Below are 17,697 nucleotides of genomic sequence, written 5' to 3' on the forward strand. Positions count from 1 at the left end.
TTGAAGTGATTAAAGTTAAAGTAAAAAGCAAATGACTTCCCTCTGAAGTGAAGTAGAGCAGAAGCATAAAGGTGCATGACAAGAACCTTAAGTAGCTGAGTAAATATTGTTTCACTGCATATTTGCATGGATGCAATCAACAACCCTGACATACATACGTGTTTGTTATTTTTGCAATTGTTTGCATTAATAATTATATAAGTAATTGCTGAGATCTAGGAATGACGCAACATTGCTAATAAGTTCAACAAGGAATGACACATTTAGATGTTAGTTTTAGGCAGAATACTCAGAAGACAAAACATATTTATCATATTAAGAGGAATGGATACTGTGCACCATGATGGAACATTTATTCCGATGAAAGTTTCTGATCGGACACATATGACAAAAAAAGTTCTGTAGTGCTACGTACGGTTGTGAACGCTTGTTACTTCAAGTGAAATTCAGGCGTAAAATCATCCCAGGGTCTTTTTCGGCAAATACACTCATCAAATAATCCAGTGAGACATATTTTTTTGTATAACTATTAGCGGAGAAATCCGGGAGAGTCGCTAACAGCCAAATGTGGCTAACAGTGGTTAGCTCGGGGCAGTACGGTGAAGGCATTAAAACATCTTTTTTAACTAATGCTGTTCAAAATAACACCAAACCTCTGCAGTAGATTGAGAAGAGTCCCTACACAGAAAACGAAGCACCAATGGGCTCCTTCCTTTGTGATTGACTTTGGTAATCGAGTTGAAATGGACTCCACTATGAGAGGAGCTGGTACAGGGGCCAGTTGGTACGTTTTTCAAAACACCCTTTTAATAAACTCTGGGTTCTCTAACTACGTTGTTGGGGCTTCGTTTTATGTGTAGGGACTCAGAACACCGTACTGCCCCGAGCTAATCCGTGTTAGCCACATTCGGCTGTTAGCCACATTCGGCTGTTAGCCACATTCGGCTGTTAGCGACGGTCTCAATGGCGTATTTCAGTGTGTTTACCGAAAAAGACCCTGGGATAGATTTTACGCCCGAATTTTGCTTTAAATTGTGAGAAAAGTGTGATTTTGCAATGCAGTTTTCCCTCAAAATGAATTGGTTTGGATAATCCTGTCCAGTCTGACTTATTTTTGCTGATGTCACAGACCTCCAGTTGCTTTTGGTAAATACATAATAATCATAAGCTAGATTGTTTTACTCTCCCATTAGCTAACACAGGACAAGTTTCATCTGTAGTCTGCTCTAACTCCGATTGCTCATCAAAGCAGGGGGGGAAACGGTGAACGGTAACAAATGTTTTGCTGGGGGGGGATTTAGCTGGAAGTGTGGTGTTGCTTCAGACAAACATAAAATGCAGCACGCAGCACATTCAAGATCAAACAGTTGGAGCAGCAGTTTGTTCTCCCAGAGGTCAGATAACCTATCGCAGATTTATCAGAGGAATCTGCTTTCAGTCAGCAGCAACTGAGGTCACAGGACCAACTGCATTAAAGCTGCTTAAGAATAATCAAAACATGAAATACACATGTTAGGTCTGAACAGCTCCATTATAACTAAATACAGTTGAGTAAAATACCCTAAATCAAATAACTGTGAAATGTTAAAACAAGGTTTTAGTGTTCTGTAATTCTATCTCATTTCCTACAAGCCCATATTTGGATATCAAGTTGCTGAACAGTTCCGGTCGTCGGGTTTGAACACTTGTTTCTGCTCATAAAATGTTAAAGTAGCCGAGCTCAGTGACAGCACTTCCTACTGAAGTGGCATATTCTCTTTCGGTGTCCTTGAACGTATATGTAGTCAGTCATTGTCAGTGTCAGTGTTTGTGTGCGTGTGCGTTGTGGGGCAAAGGGAAAGAATGAGGTGAACAGGACTGTTTACTCCACTCACGTGCAGTCAGGAGTAGGTGGTAGTTGTTTATAGCCCATTTCCAACATGCACTTTAACCACTCAAACCAATTTCCTGTGTCGGAGTCGTGTTATTCTCTATGCGAGACGCTCGAGCCATTCGCTAGACTTCTGCTATGATTCTAGAAGCAGCATCAAGCAACAACACTCCCAGATAAAAGATGAAAAATGTTACTATGGGATGTTAGTTTGCAGCCCCTGAGGCGACCCCAGTGGCTTACGTTTCACTGCTCGTTTGTATCATGAAATTCAAAAGGCACAAAATCAGCGGGGAGCCTTTATACGGCATATCAACAGCCCTTTGAAGGGAGGTCTGTGATAGTTCATATGTTGCCAGTAAAACTCCAGCTCCAGTTTGTGCCTCTTGTGTAATCACTATAGGAAACTAAGAAAATAGATCATGAGAATACTGACGCCACTCTCAGGCTGTCCTGTTCGTACATATGACGAAAGTAAATGGTAAATGGACTTGTACTTATATAGCTCCTTTCTAATCTTCTGACTACTCAAGGTGCTTTCACAGTGTTTGTCACATTCACCCATTCACACAGACATTCACACTGATGGCAGTGGACATCTACAGACCATCTAATCTAATGTAACCATTCACACCACATTTACACACCCATGCCCAGCACGGGGAGCAATTCAGGGTTCAGGGTCTTGCTCAAGGACACTTCGACCGGGGGAGGTGGGGATCGAACCGCCAATCTTTCGAGTGGAGGACGATTGAAAGTAATGCACTCTAATTCATATGTAATGTAAAACAATGAAATTCATCCAGAGCAAAGACGGTAATCGGGTGACGTAGTATAGAAGGACTAAAGTCATGTAGGAGGATCAGAGCGGTGGACGGATCCCAAACCCCAGGACTTTCATCCGGAGACAGGTGTTCATGTCCCGGAAGTACTAAACCAAGCCACACCGGTTTTTTTTTTATCTTAATCAAGTTGTTTTTCTGCCTGAACTTAACCACCACGGTCAACTACCAGTCAGCGTTTCGGGGGGCAAATAGAACGTCTTACTTGTAAGATATTGAGCAAGAAGATGGTAGTTTATCTTAAAATAAGGAGTGGAAACAGTGGAAAAACTGTCTGGATTTGTCAAAGCAGTATCAATCTTCTCATCTAACCCTGTGTCACGATCATTGGCAATATCATTCTCTCTCGCCTGTTTCAAGCTCTCATTTGAATGTATTCAGCTGTCTGCACCAGCTCCGTCAGGCCCGCATCTCAGCTGTATCAGACGGCTTTAAATGCAACCTGAAGCGTTTAATATTTTTGACACTATGACCACAAACTTGAGGTTGTTGCCCAATAAAAAGTCTGAATATATATGTTTATTTACATTTTCTATCCTGAGTAGGCAGAGCGTGCTGTGGTTGCAGTCAGGGCAGAGACTCTCAGCACAGACTCTCTCTTCACTTCTGGGAACATTGAGGAGCTGCAGTGTTTATTCACAGTCAAACTGTACATTTACTGACAATTTCACTGCCTTCATGGTCTGCCCTGCTGCTGGACGCTCTGAAATACGTCTGCCTGTCTGCACAAAAAAGTACTGGGCACTACTTGATGTTGTATGTATGCAAAGTGCATGAAAACAACCCAAGACAACAGGCCCACAAGCGAGTGGTCAAGACACAGGGTATCTGCCAAAATGTCTAACTTTTCTTATAAGCAATGTTTTTTTTTCATTCATTCATCTTCAACCGCTTGTCCCTGTCAGGGTTGAGGGGGGCCGGAGCCGATCCCAGCTGACATCGGGCGTGAGGCGGGGCACACCATGGACAGGACGCCAGTCTATCACAGGGCACATAGAGACAAACAGAGACAGACAACCATTCACTACCTAAGGGCAATTTTAGAGTCATCAATTAACCTAACACGTGCACGTCTTTTGACTGTGGGAGGAACCCGGAGAAAACCAACGCAGACACGGGGAGAACATGCAAACTCTCTCGCTGTGAGGCGACAGTGCTTACCACCACAAAATCTAAATCTAAAACTTATGACATGACAGGTTAATCTGACATGACTTAAAACCATTTTGGGGGTATTTCTGAAATCCTCTATGGTTCCTCTAATTGTATTGATTGATGTACAGTCATGTAGCTTTTGATGTAGAGATGTAAAAACAAGTTCAACAAGTAGCTTCTCCTTTCCAGAAATAGCATTTGGCAGCCATCTTTGTTCAGGTCATAGAAGAAGACGGTGGATAGACATTTTATTTCCTAAAAAGAAAATTTGAAGTAGCTTTACATGAAAGGAGCCGACTGAAGTGAGTGCAAGTAGAGCGGTAAAAACAAGTTAAAAAGCAAAACGAGTTTGAAAATCAATTAGTCTGTGGGTGAATGAATGAATAGAGCAAATTCCTGCGGCCTTTCGTGATCAGAAACCATCTGTTGGTAACGTCCGTGTCATGTGGAAACTCGTTCCGTTCAATAGCTGTGAGTGCCAAATACCTGCTACCTCACATTGGTAACTGGCTTTCATTTTATTTTTTATGACTTTGTGGTTCCTCAGAAAAGACGTGAAATCTGACAACATTGATTAAATGCATTACTGATGACGCTAAATCAAGTAAATGTAGAGAGCAGAACTGCGTTAGTAAAGGCTTGCATTCATACCAACCATATGGGTGTAAACACATCTTAGCTCAAGTAAACACCGAAATGCACAAACAGCTCAGATCAGATGGCATACTGCACCGTATGGCCCACGGCAAACACGCTGCGTGTATCTATTCACATTTCATGCTGCAGGACTCTGGAGAGCACCTGGCAGGTTTTCATTATTGTTCATCAAGCACACACAATAAGTAAATAAATCTCTGTCATGCAGGTGCTAGTCCACGGCAAAATCTGCATTAAGTCTCCTGCTTAATAAATAAACAGCTATGCAACATGACTTCATATGTGTGCCTGTGTTCTGCAGACAGAAAACCACAAACACCACCACTTTATGGTAAATGTATTGGTAAATGGGCTTGTACTTATATAGCGCCTTTCTAGTCTTCTGACTACTCAAGGCGCTTTCACAGTGTTTGTCACATTCACCCATTCACACAGACGTTCACACTGATGGCAGTGGACATCACACCACATTTACACACCCATGCGCAGCACGAGGAGCAATTCAGGGTTCAGTGTCTTGCCCAAGGACACTTCGACATGCGGACCGGGGGAGGTGGGGATCGAACCGCCAATCTCTCAAATGGAGGACGGCCCATTCTTCAACAGCCGTCCCTTTGCAATAAAAAAAATGGAAATTCTTGTCTATGATTGGTTTCCCATCAACAGAGGCTTTCATTGAATATATATATATATATATATTATATATATATATATGGAAAACTAATCATTTAATAACCAAGAACCAAACTAATCATTTTAATAACCTAATCTAAGAAGCATGTTAATGATCTAATTAGTTAACTGATAGTGATCCATGATAATTGCTTCACATACCCTCATCATGATAATCCCTGCACCCACACACTCATATCTCAGAGAGTTAGATCCCTAACTTTGTCCTGTTGATCAGATTTACAGCCCTGATAAGCTTCCGCATTCATTTAGAAAAATATTCCCATGTCAGATTCAAGCCAACGGTTTCCTGTTAACGCCGCGTGTTTAGCCCCAGGGCGGGGCGCAACAGCCATCTCACACCTAGTGTGTATAATGCTAATATGAATGCACCTCAGGCCAATTAATGTTTTACAGTTCTTTCATTTCATAGAGGATAAACAATAACTTATCAAGACATGAAAGAATTCCAGTAACGTTCTGTGAACATCCATACAGAGCTTCAGTTGTAAGCTATTGATCAGCCACAACACTTTTTATGAGTATGCCTTAACAGTATTATCAATCATTGTTATAATGTCATGCAATGAACCAGTAAAACATTAATTGTTGATTTATTTTGATTGTAAAGCAGTTCTCAAAACAAAGGTTTCACTCCTTCCTCGCTTACTTGATCAGTTAAGTGATAAAGTATGAATATATCTCATCAATAACAAGTCATTTAGTTAATGTAATATAAGTGGATGTGCAGAGGTTTAAAGAATACAACTTGCATCTTATTTGTGTATTATGCATATTATATTATACTTTGGTTCCTATTAAATCTTTAAAAAGGGATCATACCTGTGTGGATTGATTTAAGACAAACAAGAGGATATTTGTTGGGGACTACTTTCTGCAGTGGATCAATACAAACCGTTGGCAGCAGGATGGCGTTAGTGTGATTGAATCAAAACAGTGTTTTCATGGTAATGAAGGAACATGTGACCCAGTGCAACAGTGTGTATTCTGAGTATTCTTAATGTTTTTTGGAAAACCATGGACCTCGATAAGAAATATCAGGCCACAGGTGATACTTGTTAGTAGTTACATTCATTGTTATTTATATTCTTTTCATGAGATTTGTTGACAATAAGAAAAATAAAGAAATAACCGCAGCTGTACCCTTTAAGATGTTGCTCAAAGGACCATCAAACAGGAACACTGGCTGCTTATGGACACCCCTTTCCAAACAGCTAAACCGCTTTTCTGTTTTAAAGGAACATTGATTGAATGTTACTACAGTAGGATTAAGACACACTAAAACACCGGATTAAACCGATGACGGGCAGTTCAAAATATCACAAATATTTATAATTCTCAAATCTGTCTGAAGAGCCTTTATGGCAGAATTTGAGTGGATTATCGTTTCAAATGGTGTTTTCTGTAACACAGTGAACAACCTTTTCTTTGTCCCTGTGAAATGACTGACTAACAACGCGGAGATCAACACTCTACCAAACAGCTTTCTTTCTGGTGATATGACGGCGACAGCTGGCAGGCCTCTTTGTTTCTTTGGTTATCAGCTGAGCTCTTATTTTGTCTGTGCTGTAATCCCCCCCAACGTCATCCATGGGGGAGGATGAAAGCCTTCAGCCCTGACCCAAATTCACAGAAAGGCCTTGAGAGACAAAACAATAGCAAAGATATAGAAAAGTCCCTAATTATCGGTTCTTTTATAGGTGTGTAGGTGCGCTCTGCAGCATGCCACAGGGGAACCACGCAATGAAAACAGTAATTTCATCTGCCTAGTAAAACATTTATCAGCACCTAACATTCTGACAACAGGTCGTCTTCATTGTCTGCAGATGCGCCTACACAGCTGAGCGGTGTGCGCTGAGCTAGTATGACTTTTAATGAAACGGAGTGAGCAATCGGGAGACCCCAGGTGATTCTCCGACAGACTGTGGGGGAGCTCCCCAGGTGTATAACTCCTGAAAATGACTGTAAATGCATCAAATGTTTTTTTCGGAAAGTACCTAAAAGCAGTTTGATGTTCAGAGCAAAACGTTTATCTGAAGTCAGGTCTACTCCTTCGCCCATGTTCGGGGGATTTATAACCTCATCCGAGATGCCATAAAATGATCTGATCACATTTGAACTGTAGCTTTCAAATCTAATTACCAACTATAAAGAAACTTTTATAAGGAGATAAGATAAGAAATTGCAGTGGTGACACCACCACCCAGATGAAATGAGGGAAAACCACAATCTCACCTGATCACGTTTCATTTCTTCTCACAGAGTAACAACAGTAATTCTGTGGGATTGTTTGGTTCTACTTTGGTTACCGCAAATGCACTGAAGGAGGAAAGTTATCCTCCGTCCAATAAACAAGCCTCTGAAGTTCCATTTGGGTTTTTTTTCCACCAAGACTTCAGTCATGCTCAGGGCGCCTTTAAGTCACTGCACCAATTTTACACATCTAAGTGTGTTTACAGGTGTAGGGGAGACTACTACTGCTTATACAGGAGCCTATAAAGCCTTTGTGTCTCCGGAGGAAGCATGTGTGGAATCTGATGCTGTACGTTGTCTCAGGTGATGTCACTTGAGTCAGCCTCTGGGGGCATACGGCTAATATTTCGTGTTTTCTGGTGTAGCAGCGAATATCTGGGGCAAGACTTTTTCTTCCCAGCAGCGTTTGTTTACAGTCTGGTTAGCAACATGAGACGCGAGAACGGAGTTGAGAAACGGTGTCTCTATAAACAGATATCTGCGTATGAATGCAGATGAATAACAGAAAGCTAATGTAAGGGCTAAATCATCAGATGATAGCTGATATGTTCCGCCTCTTCTGCTCTCCACGTGGACTGTTTACCTGCATGCAAGCCAAGCATGTTTAAAAGTGATCGGTAAATACTAGCCTCGTGAGACCATCCTGATCTGAGCTCCGTTGTATTTTACTCGAAGATCAGTCTGGTAGCATGTGGCGGAGAAAATTGGGAGAAGTTAGCCAAGTGACCAAACCAATCAGCGTTGGTTTTGAGGTGGATTTAAATGTTACGCAAGTTCAGTGTAAACAACATGGCGGCTTCTACGGATGAGATAAGCGCAGCTATCGCTTTACGATACGGTTATTCTCTTGGATCCTTCTGTTGGAATATGGACCGGGCACCTGAAATTGTGCCTTTTACCCGTAAATTTGCGTTACATAAACGCCAAATATCCTTTACCGACATGTTGTTTACTTTCTGAGCTTTGCTTTGACACTGTCATACGCTTCCTTGATCTGATTGGTTGATTTGGCCCATATGTTGGTGATAGACAGATGGTTTATCCAATCAGCAACCAGTATTTTCGCTCCTTCTCAAAAGATTTCCAAACGAGAGTTTCCAGATTGATATGCTGAGCAAATGAGAATCAATCCATCTCGCAGAGTCAGGTTTCATACGCAGAATCTGTTTCTAAAGATTAGGGTTAAAGACTAACGTAAAAAAAACACACGCTGCCATGCAGCTTCTATGAAACCCTGAGACAGTTGCTCCCACTCGGAGCTCGTCTAGCCTGGTCTGTGGCCAACTGCGGTCAAACTTAAAGTTTGTTTAACTTTCTGCAGTGAAGTGCGGCCAGATAATAGGGACATAGGGCCATAGTTGAAGGGACAGCTACAGCCTTCGAGAAACATTCCGATTGGTTCTTGATGTTGTAGCCCAACGGTCTACTACGGGAGAGTTTGCCGTACTGTCTACAATGGCACACTGTTCTGGCACGCCGTAGCCGTCCCTTCAACTGTCGCTGCTCTAAGTCCCTAGTACCTGCAGCCAATTAGCTAGTCCTGTGACTGAGTCCTGTTGACTTATTTCCTCTCCAATCACATGAACATGCTTCAAGAACGTTGCAGAAAAATGTGATTATTTCTGCTTGTTATGTTTTGTTTTGGGCGTAAGGGTTTGAAAATAAAAAAAGAATGTGGGGGTGTTCAGTTAGAAAGAAATGAGCTCACCAGACCTATGCAGCCATCTTATCATTTCTAAAACTAGACATTCAATTCACTTCATAGTCTGGACATAATCCAGTTACAAACATGCGCACAATAAATAAAGAACCATCAACATCACCAGAAGGAAGGAAATATGGGTGACTATGTGAACCAATGAAATGTAATCACATCTCAAAACTAATAAAAAACTCCCTGTAAATAACTGGGAACCTAAAAAAACTCTGGTTCAGATCAAAGAAACCGTAGGTGTGATCGCACCACATGATACAATCTAATTTTCCGTGTAGGCTGTCTCTAATGATGGTTGAAAACTAGTGTATTGGAATTATAGCGCTGGAAATAACATTTTGTATCTTTATCGAGGACTGATCACACCGTACGTCCAAAAAAACAAGTGACGCATGTTAGGCAAGAGTCCTCTCAGCATATACGTGACTGTGCTTATACACAGGTTAACGAGATCAAGTTAATCAAGATTATCAAGTTAATTGTTCCACTTAAATGTGATGAATGAAGCAGCCGAACAAACAAGGACAGAGAAAATGGGTTTGAGACTTGACTTAAAGTAAATATCATTCCTACTTCATACTGTATGTAGGTTATATAAACAGTTGAGGTGCGTTTTAACATTAGTTAGGGTTTGCTTAAAACTCTCTGATTTGATTGATACTGTTTTTAGGATTGTGCATGAATAACTAAATTAATTCAAAAAAGAAATGAACAAAAAAAAGTTTGAATTACCTGAGTTCAGGCTCAATGTTTAGATCATAAAGTTCTTTGTATTCTTCTGATTTAGTTTCAGTTTCCTTATTAGTTGTGCTGGGAAACGCAACCAAACTCCTGGCAAAAACACATGGCAATCAACTGGTGTTGTTCAGTGTGCTGTAATCTGTGCTGGTAAATGGGTAAGAAATGGGGGGAAAGCCAATCGTTAAATCGTGGATGGAGAAAAAAGGATGTTTCCTGAGTTTGAATTAAAGGCCAAGTCACTCGAACCAATTCCCACCATTTCAGTTGTGCAGTTTTAGTCTATAACTACAATTCATTCTGTACAAAAAAAAATTAGGATAAAAGGTAGGTAGGATAAATGTCTCTGCAGGAAGATGAACCACAAACAAAGCTGTATTAAATAATGCAGGGGGCTGAGTTGGTTGGGGCGAGTAGCTTCAGATACTGAGAAGACAATTAAATAGGATCCAGAAAGTCCAGTTTGAGAGATCAGACACCAAAACATTCACCAGCACTGGCTACCGCAGCGCCTTGCTAGAGGATGTTGTGTTAAAATAAAATTAAGTTTGGTGGATGACACTGCGCTTTTTGCTGAAGCCCGCTGCATTGGTACTGCAACTGAGTTGCCGCACTGGCTCCATTTAAATGAATGTGGAGGCTGTGTTTTTTCACACAGGGCAGATTAGAACAGAACAAACTTGGTTTGATCGGTCTTGTTGTCCAAATCGTACACATTACTAGGATACGAGTCATCGTGTTTGTTGCCCCTGCAGCACTGACATTTGCCTGACAACCTAAAAATGTGCGGTTATGCTTGAGTAGTAACTTTTGATCCCAAACACTGGGAGATGCATCGCCATGATTCATTCCCAAAAGGGTCTGTGTTCATTTTTTTCCCCGACCGCGTGCTGATCCCAGCTTCAGATGAGGGTAAGAAAGGGGTATAATTATCTTTCTGGTGATGAGGTCACCTCTTGAACCTCTCCTCGAGTCATCCTCCAGCTAAAACAAGGATTTCAACAGACTCAATTTATCCGTCACCATGGCAAAAACCATGTGATCCAAGATGCATGACTCCATGTTGGCAAAATGACAAACAGTCATATGTATTGCGCACAGCCACATGCCGAGCTTCTCCAAATGACCACGTAAATGGATGACTATCAGCAACACGGTTGTTTTTTTTTTCAAAAACAATGCCGTCCTTCAGCTGGTTTCAATGGCTTTTTGAACCACTGCGCTCCACAGAATGATGTGTGGTATGTCGGAGGCTCCAGACGTCAACAAACCACAGTCAATGCTAGGCAAACATGTGATCTCCAAACAAAAGGTGAAGACGGAAAGGGAGGGGGGTGGACGAGCTGTAACTGACACTGACCATTTGACCCTCCGCCCACCTGATGGTTGATCCAGACATAACAACATCACACCTTGGGAGCACTGAGGTCAAACATGCCCGGACCTGTCACAGTTTGACCCTGAAATACCAGAAGTCAATGAAAAGAGAAGACTTACAACAAAGTCATAAAAGCTTCTGCAAACAACACAGGAGGCACTGGAATGAACGCATCGTCACAGTTCATACGGGTTCAGAGACACAAAAGGAAATAGGTGACCTACATCTCAGATGTCCCCCCCCCCCCCAGTTTCACACCCTAACAACCGTGTTATCAACAAAACTACTCAACTTACCACTACTCTTGTTATCTGCTGGTTTCAAATGTGTCTTTTTTGATGGGTTTTGCAGACCTAATGAGTACGATGTTGTGTTTACATGGAGAAAAGAAATCAGCACCTGTTAACTGGCACTGCAATAACCTGTTTACTGTAGAACATGTGGTTACATGCAGCTGGTCAGGAATCAGATGTTATGTGAACCACATTTTAAACTAAAGTGGACATATTGAAGTATAACGGGGATTCCGCTTGTGTCTTTGCATTTGAAAGGAGGAGGAGTAGTTAAAACTACTTTACAGAGCAAATGTGTCTGCTGTTCAACTTATGCAGCCTTAAGCTTTGGTGTCAGCTCAATTCTGAGATGGGATGAAATGATTTGGACGGATACTGTAGCTATTTTAAAGGTAGAATGGCCAAGACATCACGTTTCTTAAGCAGAAAACAAACGTCCCTAACCGCAGCTGAATTGAGCAACTGCCCCGGGCCTCACACTCCAAGGGCCCAAAAAAGCCTCAAGTTCACTGCATGTCATGGCTTTGGTAATTTGACTATTTTAAAATAAGTTTGCACCAATTAAAAAAACAATGCCAACCAAAGTATTTCCTGCATTCTTTACTAACCCTTCTTTTCTGGCAGGTGTATGATGTTGAATGCGAAACACCAGAAAAAAACTCTTTTTAACATCCCATTGAAGAAATCTGGTTATTGCTGAAATCCAACAGGAAGCCAGTTACTTTAGTACATTTCAACAAACCGAGCTGCCAAACTAAAAAGTGAGAACAAGCTGACAAGCTGAAAGAAAACGAAACTTAAGTTAACTCGAGGTCCCTGTGTTTTCTGGAGCATTCAGTCACGTTACAGCTGGTCATCTGCTGATGACCCTTAACATTTTTCCAGACGAGCTAGGAAGTGAACCTTGAACTGGATAAAAACCTGAAACCTTGCAGATTTTTTAAAAGTCCACCTACTTGAACTTGACAAAGGTCAAGTGAAGGAACATGTTGAGGGAAAAAAAGCATTGAAAATTGTGTTTACATGATTATTTACAGCGATGCTCTGAGACACAACAAGTTCTGCATATTCAAATAGCAGAGCAAAGACTGTCGGCTAAGATGTAACTAAAGACGCCTTCTGAAGCTCAAAGGACTACAAGTTGAATTATTTTGCTCCAGGGTCCAGATTCAAAATGCAGAAATAAAACATTTCAGTCACATTTACATTTAACATTTTGAGGCAAATTATTTAAATGAACAGACAGATCATTTGTATGGTTTTCCTTTCCCTTTACACTTTTATGTCTGTGCAAATGAGTAAAGAAAAGACTCAACATTTCAAACTGGATACGAAAAAAGGAAGAAGGAAAACAGTGGCATGTTTAGTCTTGACTGTGGAGAAAGATAACTGAACATGTGCCAGTTCACACTGCTGGGGCACAGCATTTATTCATGGACTAAATGTTCCGATACTTCCTTCCCGTCTATAACAAGCCGGGCAGTTTGCTGGGAATGTCAACTCCCCTTCAAGACAGAATGCTGGCTTTGTTACAAAAACTGCTCTCCACTCTGAAACAAAACATGGAAAGCCTGCAATGACCTAATGCAGGGGCAATGACCTGCCTCAGAGTACACAGTGTACTGAGAGCGAGCAGACGGTTACAACAACTTCTGCCTGAGCAGAGACGACACGTAGCTGCTATCTCACTGCAGTCGGCAGAGAATACTGCAACAACATGAAAACTCCCATCACAAGGGAAAAGGAAGAAAGACCCAAATGAATCCTTACAGTTATTATTACAGTAGAATCAAGAAAATATCCCCAATTCAACAGCAGAGTTGCAGCATTTAAAGAAAAAAACACCAACTGCAAATAGAGAAACATGGTCTGTATCAAGCCGTTGCCCCCTCTTCTCTCTCTTCATTTGAAAACCATGACATGACAGCAGGAGACTGGACTGACGATCCTTCAGTGGCGTTGGGAAATGAGCTAAAATGGAAGTTTCTTGGCGTATGTTTACACGTGTCACGCTAACAAATTATGCTGGGCGATAGACTGTCCCAGAAATTATTGCGAGAAGCAATAAAATTGCCGTTTTGAGACCATTTTCAACTGATAATGTGACTTGATAATGATTTGGACCCCAAGTGCTCCCACACGGCAGCTGTGGCGTTCAGCTTTGAAATAAACTCCATCTTTGTTTTTATACCTCCAATCCTCAACTAGCGCGTCCTCTAACCTGCTCCTCACAGGGCTCTCCCGCTGCACTCTGGGAAATATCAGGGGTCCGCCCCCACACACACAGTCTGTGCAGCTGGCAAGTGACTGACACGACAGGAGACCTCGGTTAATTCCTCATTATGCTGAGGAAGCAAGGGGTTAGTGGAAACAGATGAACCTGAGTGAAAACACTTGTCCTCCAGTCTCTTTGATGGAGGGACACCAGGAGAACAGAAAAATTTAAATGATCACGGCTGTAAAAGTTAGAGCTCATTAAAAGTCATCATGCGATTAACTGATTTATTTGCTTTGTGCGGCAGGCCTGCGTATGTTAACATTGTGGTCTCATTGTGGATATCTGCTGTTAACCTAGCTTTAGCATTTTGTTTATTATTAGCCTGCCAGTTCAAATAATAGGCCAGGACACTAAATTGTGAAACAGGCTAACGTTACGCTAGCTGGCTATAACCCGTAATAGGGGACGACCAAGTTAAACTTCTGGTACCAGTTTTGCTGACATCACTAACAAAAACATAAACCTATCACGTCGCTTGATATGTCATCAGTTAAGAACCAAGTAATACTGGGACAGCGGGTGAAGTTAGCATGTGCCGTTATGCCAACATTTAGCTCGTTTTCCAACACCACTGGCAGACAGCCGACTTCAATAACTTCATAAGCCACAAAAAAACACAAGCGTGTGCCACCCACGCAAGTGAATACTATAGGGCTGTATAGCATGCCAGAAAAAAATCTAATGTGTCTGTCTGTCTGCATACATGCATACATACGTCACTTCGAATGAGCCATGGAGAGAGGAAAGACATGACAGCCTCAAGATGAAATTTTGTGCTACGGATCGCAACGGATATATGAGCAGACGAGAGGGTCAAAGATGAAGACCAGTTGTATGGCCCAATAACATTCCTACTGCATGAAGCTGTACATACTACTCCTAAGTACGCCATTTGTTTTCCCAGTAGAGGTTTTCTTAATATGACTCCGTTTTGTTTTTTTGCATGCCTTTTTCTTTTGCAGTGAGCTCTCAGGGCCACCGTACTTTTAGCAAACCATTTCGACTTCTCTACTTGCTAGTTTTCATGCACTCAATGGCAAAAAGAAGCTTTATGCTATTAACCAATAGGTAGGAGGGGAGTGTGTCAGCCTGTTTTCAAGATTCAAGAAGCTTTATTTATTTATCCTGAGTGAAATTAGCTGGTATTTCACTGGCTATTGTTACACTCGATCTACCACCAACCCGTAATCCTATTTAGATGGTGCTTTATCTCCTAAACACAAATAAGGGACAACTGCAGGCTGCAGTAACAGAGACAGTGGGCAGCCTGCAGGTCAGAAGTGCCAACGTGGATAAGCTGCCTATTAATACTGCACTATAGTCATCAGTCAGAGAATAAAGTTTCAAAAGACGGGCACAGAAAAGAACATGACACATCACCCAGTGGATTAAATGTGATATGTGATAAGTATCCACCACACAGCATGTTGAGAGTTTAGACTGCAGCGCTGATGAATGAGAAGCCTTGGACCTATGATCTCGGACTATTTTAAAACCTCTATTTAAAGCGCTCTTCCTTTGCTGTGTCCCATAACAATACTGTTCAACAATAACCAGCTCAGGAAAGCTTTTTAAAAAGGCATTGCAATGGCTGCCATCTGTATGAACAATAGCCAACACACAAAGTCCGTGACTCATACGCCCTTCTCTTATACGCTACAGGTACAAAGAGCAAAGTGAGTGTGACACTGCACAAAGGAGCACAATGTCAGAGATTTTGATCCAACTTCTATTTTGAGTTCTCTTTTTGTATTAATCACATAATCTATGATTTTTTTTTGGAGCAACTCAATATTAGTAATTGCCCCAAAAAACAAAACCTCACTGAGATAAGCAGGATTACTTTGGAGCCTTCATCTTTTTTACCTCACAGGCCTCAAAAGTCTCAGATTTGGATCCTAATATCTATACATACGTTCACAGGCCGTTCTGGGTCACCACATACTGAGCTTATCAATGCAAAAGCTTCCTTGCGTTGATGGACATTCACAGCGCCAATGGGCAGAATGTGTCTGCTTTACATCAAACCAGATTAAACAGGAGAATGTTTACACCTATTTATAGATCGTTGAAGGAATGAGCGGAAGGCTTGTGTATAATTCAAAGTAGCAGACAAAGCAAATAAGGTACAGAGAGACGGCGCATGCAAATTTACGCCCTTTGCATAAAGTATTATGGATGCAGCCCGTCGTCTGACAGGTGTTTCCAGGGAAAAGGATTGTCGCAAACGAGAAGTGGCGGTGCTTAGGTTTCTAAAAAACAGGGTTAGAATTTAGGAAGAAGAATTGCTTATATAAAAGTTTTCCACCTACTCAAACTTGACAAAAGTTAAGAAACATGTTAAGGAAAAAAGCATTGAAAACTGCTTTAATGTGATTATTTACAGCGATGCTCTGAGACACATTTCGATGTGTTTTGCTCAAAGTCAGTTGATGCAGTCAGAGTCCTCTGCACGTGTGTATATATCCTGAAACCTTGTAGATTTTTAGTCCACCTACTCGAACTTTACAAAAACTAAGTGAAGGAACATGCTGAGAGAAAAAAAAGCATTGAAAATTGTGTTTACATGATTATTTACAGCGATGCTCTGAGACATTTCGATATGTTTTGCTCAAAGTGACTTGATGCAGTCAGAGTCCCCTGCACGTCTGTATAAACAAGTTGCATATTCAAATAGAGCAAAGACTGTCGGCCAAGATGTAACTAAAGACGCTGTCTGAAGCTCAAAGGACTACAAGTTGAATTATTTGCCAGTGTGGCAGCTCTAGACATTTTTGTGACGGTTTAGTACTTCTGTACTTCAACAGTACTTCGCCCTGTTTCTTGGGGATTTTTTTTAAGTTGGTGAGACCTGAAAGCACTTACTCAAGTTTTCAATTCAACAGTTTCTCTCCCTTTTGCACTTCTCACTGCAAATACTCAACCTATCTTTGCATCTCAGGGTCAGAATTCGGAGTATACACAGCTTCTAAGCGGTACCGCTGCAGCTGAGTACTTCTGTTAAAGATAAACTTGTGCGTCAGCTGACTTCCCAGAAACTGTTGCTTTTTTTAAAACTAAAGGGGCGGGCTGTTGCTACGGGGAAGCGGAGAGGCCTCCAGCCAATGCTCTGGCTGTGTGAAAAAGGCCGCTCCTCAGAGCTCGAGTTAACTGAAACAGTAAACTGCATCGGGCTGGTTTATGTGGAAGGAAAGACAACTTGTTGATCAATGAAACCTGATGAAATGGAGTTCACCTGGCACTGAAACTAATCTGAACTATTTTTCAATAGTATGAATTTCTCAGAAGTGTGTCAAGAAGACAGACTTCCTCGTTGCAGCCACCAGAATGCCCACATCCCTAAAAAAAGGTCTGCAGGCATTCAAATGTACGCTCAATAGAGAGGAACTCTAAATAAGTAATTCCAGTCCTTATTAAAGCTTGTTTTCCTCTGGGTTGGGCAGTTGTGAGCCAAGTTTGATATTATCAATACTCCCTACAGTATGTGAATGTTAAGTATGTGCGTAAACAATAGTTTCAGAACCACTCCTTAAAACTATCCCATGATAGGAATGTGTTCACCTACTGAAGGATTCCCACAAGCTTTCCAGTTTACAGCTGCTGCATTTGACAGGTTTGTTTAACCACAACAGATGATTTACACTTTTAGGCAAACCTGCAGCTGGAAACTGTGAAAGCTGAAACTGGGAAAATACATATATTCTTACGAGCTCTGTAGCCTTCTTCAAAAACATTGGCAACAACTTAATCGATGCTTTCTTTTGCTGAGAGAGATAACAGACCATCTAACCACAGTGAAACAATCGCTGTGTTGACATCGTCAACC

This window comes from Echiichthys vipera (assembly GCF_963691815.1).
Source record: "Echiichthys vipera genome assembly, chromosome: 8".
NCBI lineage: Eukaryota > Metazoa > Chordata > Actinopteri > Perciformes > Trachinidae > Echiichthys > Echiichthys vipera.